Source organism: Macrobrachium rosenbergii, chromosome 4 (genome assembly GCF_040412425.1).
Source record: "Macrobrachium rosenbergii isolate ZJJX-2024 chromosome 4, ASM4041242v1, whole genome shotgun sequence".
NCBI lineage: Eukaryota > Metazoa > Arthropoda > Malacostraca > Decapoda > Palaemonidae > Macrobrachium > Macrobrachium rosenbergii.
Window position 1 is genome coordinate 8,147,501 of NC_089744.1, and position 7,500 is coordinate 8,155,000.

Consider the following 7,500-nt stretch of genomic DNA (forward strand, 5'->3'; position numbering starts at 1 on the left):
GCTAAGGGTAAATGGGAGGAGGGAAGAGGAGTGAGAAGGAACAGAAGAAAACTCGGGTGATTTTGCGCCTCCCAGTTTTACGTGGATAAATTTTCTCTCAAGCAACAGGCATTTCCCCCTCCCAAAGAATTGCGCCTGTAGGACACAGCCTCAAGAGAAGGGATTATAAGGCATCTTCTTCTCTTCTTTATCCTTCTTTCTCAACAATCCCTTCGCCTAAAATTTTCCCACTCCTTGTAAGTGTTACAGTGTTAACCTACTCCCGAAAGTATCCTTTAATTATATTTTCTATGTTTATTTCTTATGATCAAAGTTGCTGTAGTCATGTACATTAAAGGAAAAGGCTGTTGACTTTATGAAGAAATACAAGACATTGTACATTAGTCAAGTGTACCTTCACACAACACCTACACACACACACACACACACACACGTGCAGTGATTTGATTATCTTTATCAGTTTTATATTGACCTCTGCCACTTTCCCTTGCATAACAAAACTGACTTCTTTCACATTTCTTTCACTCATTCCTTTGAAACTTTTCCCTCACCCAGAAAGGCCTTACACATCCTAGTTAGTTACTTTAACACTGTTACGATACCGTACACCTCACTGTTAATTACATCAAGTCCTGTTGCCTTTCCGAACTTAAATGTTTTTGTTCCACTCTTAACACCTTGAACAATCATTTCTTCAAGCATCTCACAGTTTATTTGAAACTCTTCATCTCTTGCATCATTCAGCTACGGGTATGGAGCTCTTCTGTCCTCCACATTCATCAGCTCAATAAAATATTCATATCTTTTATATAAGACTTCTTACTTGTCAGACATCCCCGCTTCTTCTGTATCTTTTATTTTGAAATCCATATGCTCATTAATCTTTGAACCTTCTCTCTATGTGCATTTCCCTCCAGTAAAGCTAATGATCGATTCCCATTTACTCTAATCACTCCATACTCGCTAAATGGACTCGTTCTCTTTGTATCACCTACATTTACGTTAATAAATCATGTCAACCACCTTTTCAAATCCTCTAAACACAGCCGGAAGGAGAATCAGACTCTTGCAGGAACTTTCGCTTTCACCCTCGCTCTTCTTATCTTTCTGTCTGCCTGTTACGCAAAGTATCACAACTTTGTCTCCTTCCACATTCAGCTTGACCCACAATCTTCTTCCCCTTGCCCAGCATCTCTCAGCAGGCCCTGACGCAGGCGGTCTTGTCCATCCCGACCTGAACACTCTAACATTTACGTCTGTTAGGTTGTGCGAAAACGTCCTGCTTTCTTTCTTTTTCTTTGCTCTTTGGTGTGTGTGTGTGTGTACGCATGAATATTTACACAAATTTAAGACCCATTTAATGTTTTCAGCTTCCTTACATACGTTCAACAAACTGCCCCAACAGCAGCTGTCGAAAACAACTACGGAACCGCCATATTAACAACAGCGACAAAGACCAAATCTTCGAATAACAGCATGAAATATTTAAACATGCGAAGCTACAAAAGCTAAAACCAGCAAGAGAGTCAGAAAAATGAAAAAGGGAAGAAAGCTTTGCAATCGAGAGGAGTGTTCTCAGGGAGAGCCACTTTTCCTTGGACGGAGCGCTCTTAGTAACAGATGGAGTCTGCCTTATTGATTGACAATTGACTTATCATAAAACTCCAACAAAGATCACTCTCCATTAGATGAGATGGAGTATTTACAGGGGCTAACTCGGGGATTGGACGAATTGATAAAAAGAACACGGAGAAACAAATGGAAGAATGAATAAACTGGTAATAAAGCAAAATCTGATTGGAAAAAATTACTGCACTAACGACAATGAAGTAAAGAATAATAAAAAGAGAAGATGAAGGAAAAGAGGGACATCAAATCTGAAAGTTGGAAGAAGAAGAATGAGAAGAAGAAGAAGAAGGCTGTAAAAGACAGTAGAATCTTACGTTGGATCAGTTTATTATGCTTTGAGTGTTTTACTTCTCTCTTGCTTCTGTTTTCGAAGAGGCATTCTTATCTCAGCAATAAGCTAATAAGCTTTCACAAACTTACTTGCAGGTAGCCTTCCTTGAGACCATTCATATAGAATAAACCTACAATGTATTTATTTATGGGAATAATGAAGTGTCGTTTAGGCATAAAAGGTACATGGCGGTGAGCTCATACGGAGCCACACACACACACACACTATATATATATATATATATATATATATATATATATATATATATATATATATATATATATATATATATATATATATATATATATATATATATATATATATAAATATATATATATATTAGTATATATATTAGTTTGTCGTTAATTGACATGACATTTTGGTTATATCATACCTATATAGGATAAATTTTATACTAGATTAGTTTCTGTTAATTATATATATTTTATATATATATATATACTATATATAAATTTTATACTAGATAGTTTCTGTTAATATATATATATACATACAGTATATATATATATATACATATATATATATACAAATATATATAGATATATATATTTGTGTATGTATGTATGTATGTAATGTATGTATGTATGTATGTATATAGAACAAACTTTTAAAGGTAACCTTGTAACCTTTTCTTCTATTATAGATGTGAATGAAATATTTTCTATTTTTTTCGTTTACTAACATGTCGTATACCGTAAGACGAGGTAAAAAAACATTTCAGGACCAACCCATAGAAAAGCAAAAAACCTGAAAATCATGCTCACATGCTTACAGTGTGTGTGATGGAAGACGAACATTTTTACAGTCAGATCTCAAATCGGCAAATGCGGAAATGTTATATTTTAATGAACGAACCTAACGAGCAAAAGTCTCTGTTGAAGATGGGCCCTGCTTTGCTCATTAATATAGTAAGGACGCAGCTTCATAAACGTTCAGTCTCCCCCTTTCTCTTGCCTTCTCTTGTATAGACCGTGAAAGTAAGGAGGACGATCCTCTCTCTCTCTCTCTCTCTCTCTCTCTCTCTCTCTCTCTCTCTCTCTCTCTCTCTCTCGTTCTTTTCTGTTCGTCCTCCTCCTCCTCTTTAACCCTTTTCTACCCCTGAGTAAAAATCAGAAAAATACGCGCTTCATACATGGACTACGTCTTCAGCCAACTGAACAAATTTAATGATCCTCAAATATTATTCTTCTTGCTGATACCGCTCCTACATCTAGGTCGGATTCATGAAAGACTTCATTATTATGAAAAACTCTCTTTAAAAGGTTGAAGCCTGTATGCTCTCTCTCTCTCTCTCTCTCTCTCTCTCTCTCTCTCTCTCTCTCTCTCTCTCTCTCTCTCTAGCTGCAGCAATATCAAATCCCACGCTAGATTTTGATTTCCTTAAGGCATATGCACGCAAAGTATACCTGAATTGAAAGCTAAATTAAAGGTATTTCAAATGAGCCAGGTACTGAGTAATACTTATTAACAAAACTGAAATAAAGGACAATTTGTATTGAAGAATTAGACATTATGCTAGACGTAATATAGTGAGGGTTTATAAAAACCAAGCTTATTGTTTATAAGAAATAGATAAAATCATATTTGTTAGATGAAATCCCTTTATACCTTTTGTCAGTTACAGTGAATGATAAGAAAATAGTGTAAGATTGATAATAATAATAATAATAATCAGATTTTTCTTGAATCCCTATTTGTTACTTGAACATCAAGAGGAGGTAGGACAAAACGGGAAGTACAAACAAAAAGAAGAGCAAAATGCTTCAAAATTGCTTCAAAATTACGGAAAGGATGTACAAACCTAAAACGCACTGCTGTGAAAGAGACTGAAGAAAGAGGCCTCATCTGCATTCTGTGGAAGTACAAACAAGCAAAGAAAATCAGAAACGACAAAAAATGGAAAAAACTGAGTAAGTGCAGAGAAGTAACTTTTGGATGAGAAGCCTTTATTGACGAAAAGTACAAAATAACTGAACCCCAGATAAAAAGATAAGGATGAAAGGCGTCAAGCTAACGTACAAAACACCGACGTCGCATATACAGCATCCTCTTCTCACGTACCCCCGGAAAAGAGGAATCGAACGCATCAATATTCCGATACACCATCAAAACCACACGTTATGAATGGTGTTGAAAGAGAGAGAAAGGGAAAGGGAGAGAGAGAGAGAGAGAGAGAGAGAGAGAGAGAGAGAGAGAGAGAGAGAGAGAAGATAAATGGTGTCGTTGTCATTGTGCCCAAGTGAGATGGGGCAAAGGACATGTAAGAGAGGAAGGGGAAGGTTCTGGATATTCGAAGGAAAAATTATATGTGTGTGTGTGTGTGTGTGTGTGTTTAAGTCTCAAAATAAAGAGATTGCAATTTCCTCTTTGGCCACGGGAACTATCCCGAGTAATGACAGGCGTCTCTCCGGAGAGTTCCCTTCGGGAGGGAGCCTCTCCTCAGTCACCATTACTCTAATAAGATGTCTAGATATTTGAATACTATTAAGTCGTCTTCAAAGGAACGTCGAATTTGCAGGTGCATCTTACGAACACAGACGCCTTCTTTGGTGGGAATCCAACCATGATGAAACTACGCTTGCGTGCGCTTACTGGTGAATGGGGATGATATTACAGGTGAAGGGAATATTCATCGTAATCTTCATCGAATTTTGGTTTTGGAGGCCCCTCCTTTGTACCTCATTTGATCCATTTAGCGGGTCCCATTTATTTGTCAGTTTCGGTTTATAGGTCGCTTGGTTTGAAATATATATATGTGCTTTCTTGAATGGGTTTCTTAAGATTTCACATCTATTTTTAGTTGGTGGGGAATCTGCTTTAAAAGTCTAGGCTTCCCATTCTAATCTTTTCTGTGCTCCCGTATGTATTATTTTGTTTTGTTGGTATTTTCTTGCACTTTATTGATCAGATTTTTTGTTATAAGTTCACGTATTTCCAATAGTTCGTGTCTCACTGACTAAGTGTTCCAACGGCAGCACTTTATCTTAAATTAAATATGCCTCTATGAGTATTTCTATTTTTTGTTCCTACTCCTCCTTCGTTATACTTCTGACATCAAGTGTCCCGTTGCTGGTGTATTTTTGCGAACTGGACATTATATGTCATCTAAATTATATTTTTTTATCGTGTAGTCTTTCCCGCACTTTGGGCGTACAAGTTCTCAGTATATTTGTGTCTTATGTCAAAATTTCTGAAAATCAAAGTTTTGAATTACAAGGTATTTGTGATAGGTATTTCCAAATATTTGCATGGTACATGTGGCTTATCATCGCGTATTCATATATTTCTTGTTATGGGTTTTGAGTTTCAAGGAAACAACCTTTTTGAAAACATTTTCAAATTTGCCAAGTATATTAGTCATTGATTCTTTTATTTTTTTATGTGTTCTGTTAAATCCTCTTCGTCATCAACTGGGCCATTTGCTCTCATGGTCTCTTGGGGTCTTTTCTTTTCTTTTCCATCTGTTGAGATTTTTATTTCGTCATATTTCTCCATAATCTTATTTTACCAACTCGTAACCTTGTTCTGTCTGAAAACTCCATTTTTTTCGAATTTCACGAATCGTTGATACATTTTTCTTCTGTTCCTCATTCGCTGCAGGGCCGGTTTATTATTATATTCTTCTTTCTTGGTTTTATTTTGTCTGCACATTGTTCCTTCTGATTTTGGGACTATATTTCATATGAGGTCATTCGTGGTTACCAGTTTTTCATCTAAGGGATTTTTCAGTGACCTCCTCCTCCATCGTGTTGATCTTAGTCATCACTCCCAGGAGTGACTCTGCAATCTCATCAGATTTTTCTTGTCATTAGTAAGCAACCCCCTTTGTATACGTCGTATCTAAAGATGATGTTATCCATTAACTATCTTTTTGTTGTTGTCACTTGGAATGCTACTCAGTCGTTTCGCTGCATTGCGTGTGATACCTGCATGTGGTTAGAAACTTCACACTGATTCCAGTTTCTGCCTGTTGTACTTGAAAAATCAACTAATATCAGTATACCATATTTGTATTTAGATTTATCATCTTCATTATATCCACTTTCCGTTATTACTGTATTACCAATGCTGTTTGAATTCTGGGATTCCGTTTCCCTTCTAAATTACATCATTTTTTATTTTTTCGTTTCAAATTACGGACCAGTAGGTTGGTCGATAATCTTTCCTTAGTTTCCTTTCCACCCAAAATCCATTTTTTACATCGAAATTCTAATTATTACTGAAATTCACTTAATGTTTTGCTGTTGCAAATTAATTAACATGTTTTTCAACATGCTCAGGCATGTTTACTCAACATGTCCATTGTATACCTGCAAGAAACATCCGTCGCAAGATATATCTGGGTTTCGAATCCCAAATGACAGTAAAAACCTGAAAGAAAGAGAACGAGGTCCATTGACAAAAACCAAAGCAAGCAAAAAATGAGCAAAGTGTTTACGTAAAGTATAGTAACATGAATCTTGGTAGAACAATGTTCTTGAAAACGCCATGTTAAGATTTTACTACAAAATAAAACGAATCTTCTTTTTTCATTTCATTTTAGGCATTTTCTGTCAGGACCTTTTGCAGTTATCAAAAAGCTTTACGCTAACCGAACAACTATTAAGTTACGAACAGAAACCTCTCAGTGTTATTGAACATAGAGAATATTCGCGTTTTTAAACTTTAAGTGAAAGCCGAAACGATAAAGATTAAAGGGATGTATCGTATTATAAACTCTCTCTCTCTCTCTCTCTCTCTCTCTCTCTCTCTCTCTCTCTCTCTCTCTCTCTCTCTCTCTCTCTCTCTCCCACAGCCATTTCCATTGCCTAATTGGTATGCTTTGTCGGCCACACAGCGCACAATCTCCGCCCCCCACCAGCTAACATATAATAAATTAGCAGAAAGAAAAAATGTCTAAGGCCCTCGCTAATGAGGTGCCCAGAGTTTTGTTCCCGTGAGCTCCCGCCAACTTCACCTTCCCAAGACGTCGAAATTTACGTCTGTCTAATTTCTCCTTTTCTTTTTTTATCGTATAATCTTGTGAATAATTTAGATTTACTCGCTGGTTTCGTTAGGGCTAATATTAGTAAGCTAGATGAGTTATTTGTCATGTTATTTGAACAGACAGATTGGTGGGTAATGCGAGTGAGAGCTAGACAGATGTTAGAGCGTCACTGATATTCATGTAGCTTACTAAACGAACATTTATCTAAAATTTGTGGTGTGTTAGACAGGTATGTGTTTTTGTGAGGTCGTGTTTGTTTATGAGTACATGCAAATCATATGCATATTGAGATACCTATTCTGAAACTCTTATAATTACGAAAAACAAATTATATTTATATATATATATATATATATATATATATATATATATATATATATATATATATATATATATATAAATATACATATATAAATATACATATATATATATATATATATAGAGAGAGAGAGAGAGAGAGAGAGAGAGAGAGAGAGAGAGAGAGAGATTTTAAAAAGGGAAGGAAAAATCAGAAGAACGAAGCAGTACTGCA

General features: G+C 35.9%; 1 protein-coding gene across 15 annotated transcripts in view; it reads left to right on the top strand.

The window, feature by feature from the left end:
- Positions 1–7,500, top strand: part of Rdl (Resistant to dieldrin) — a 401,707-nt gene that overhangs the window by 100,934 nt on the left and 293,273 nt on the right. The gene's annotated exons all lie outside the window — the stretch shown is intronic.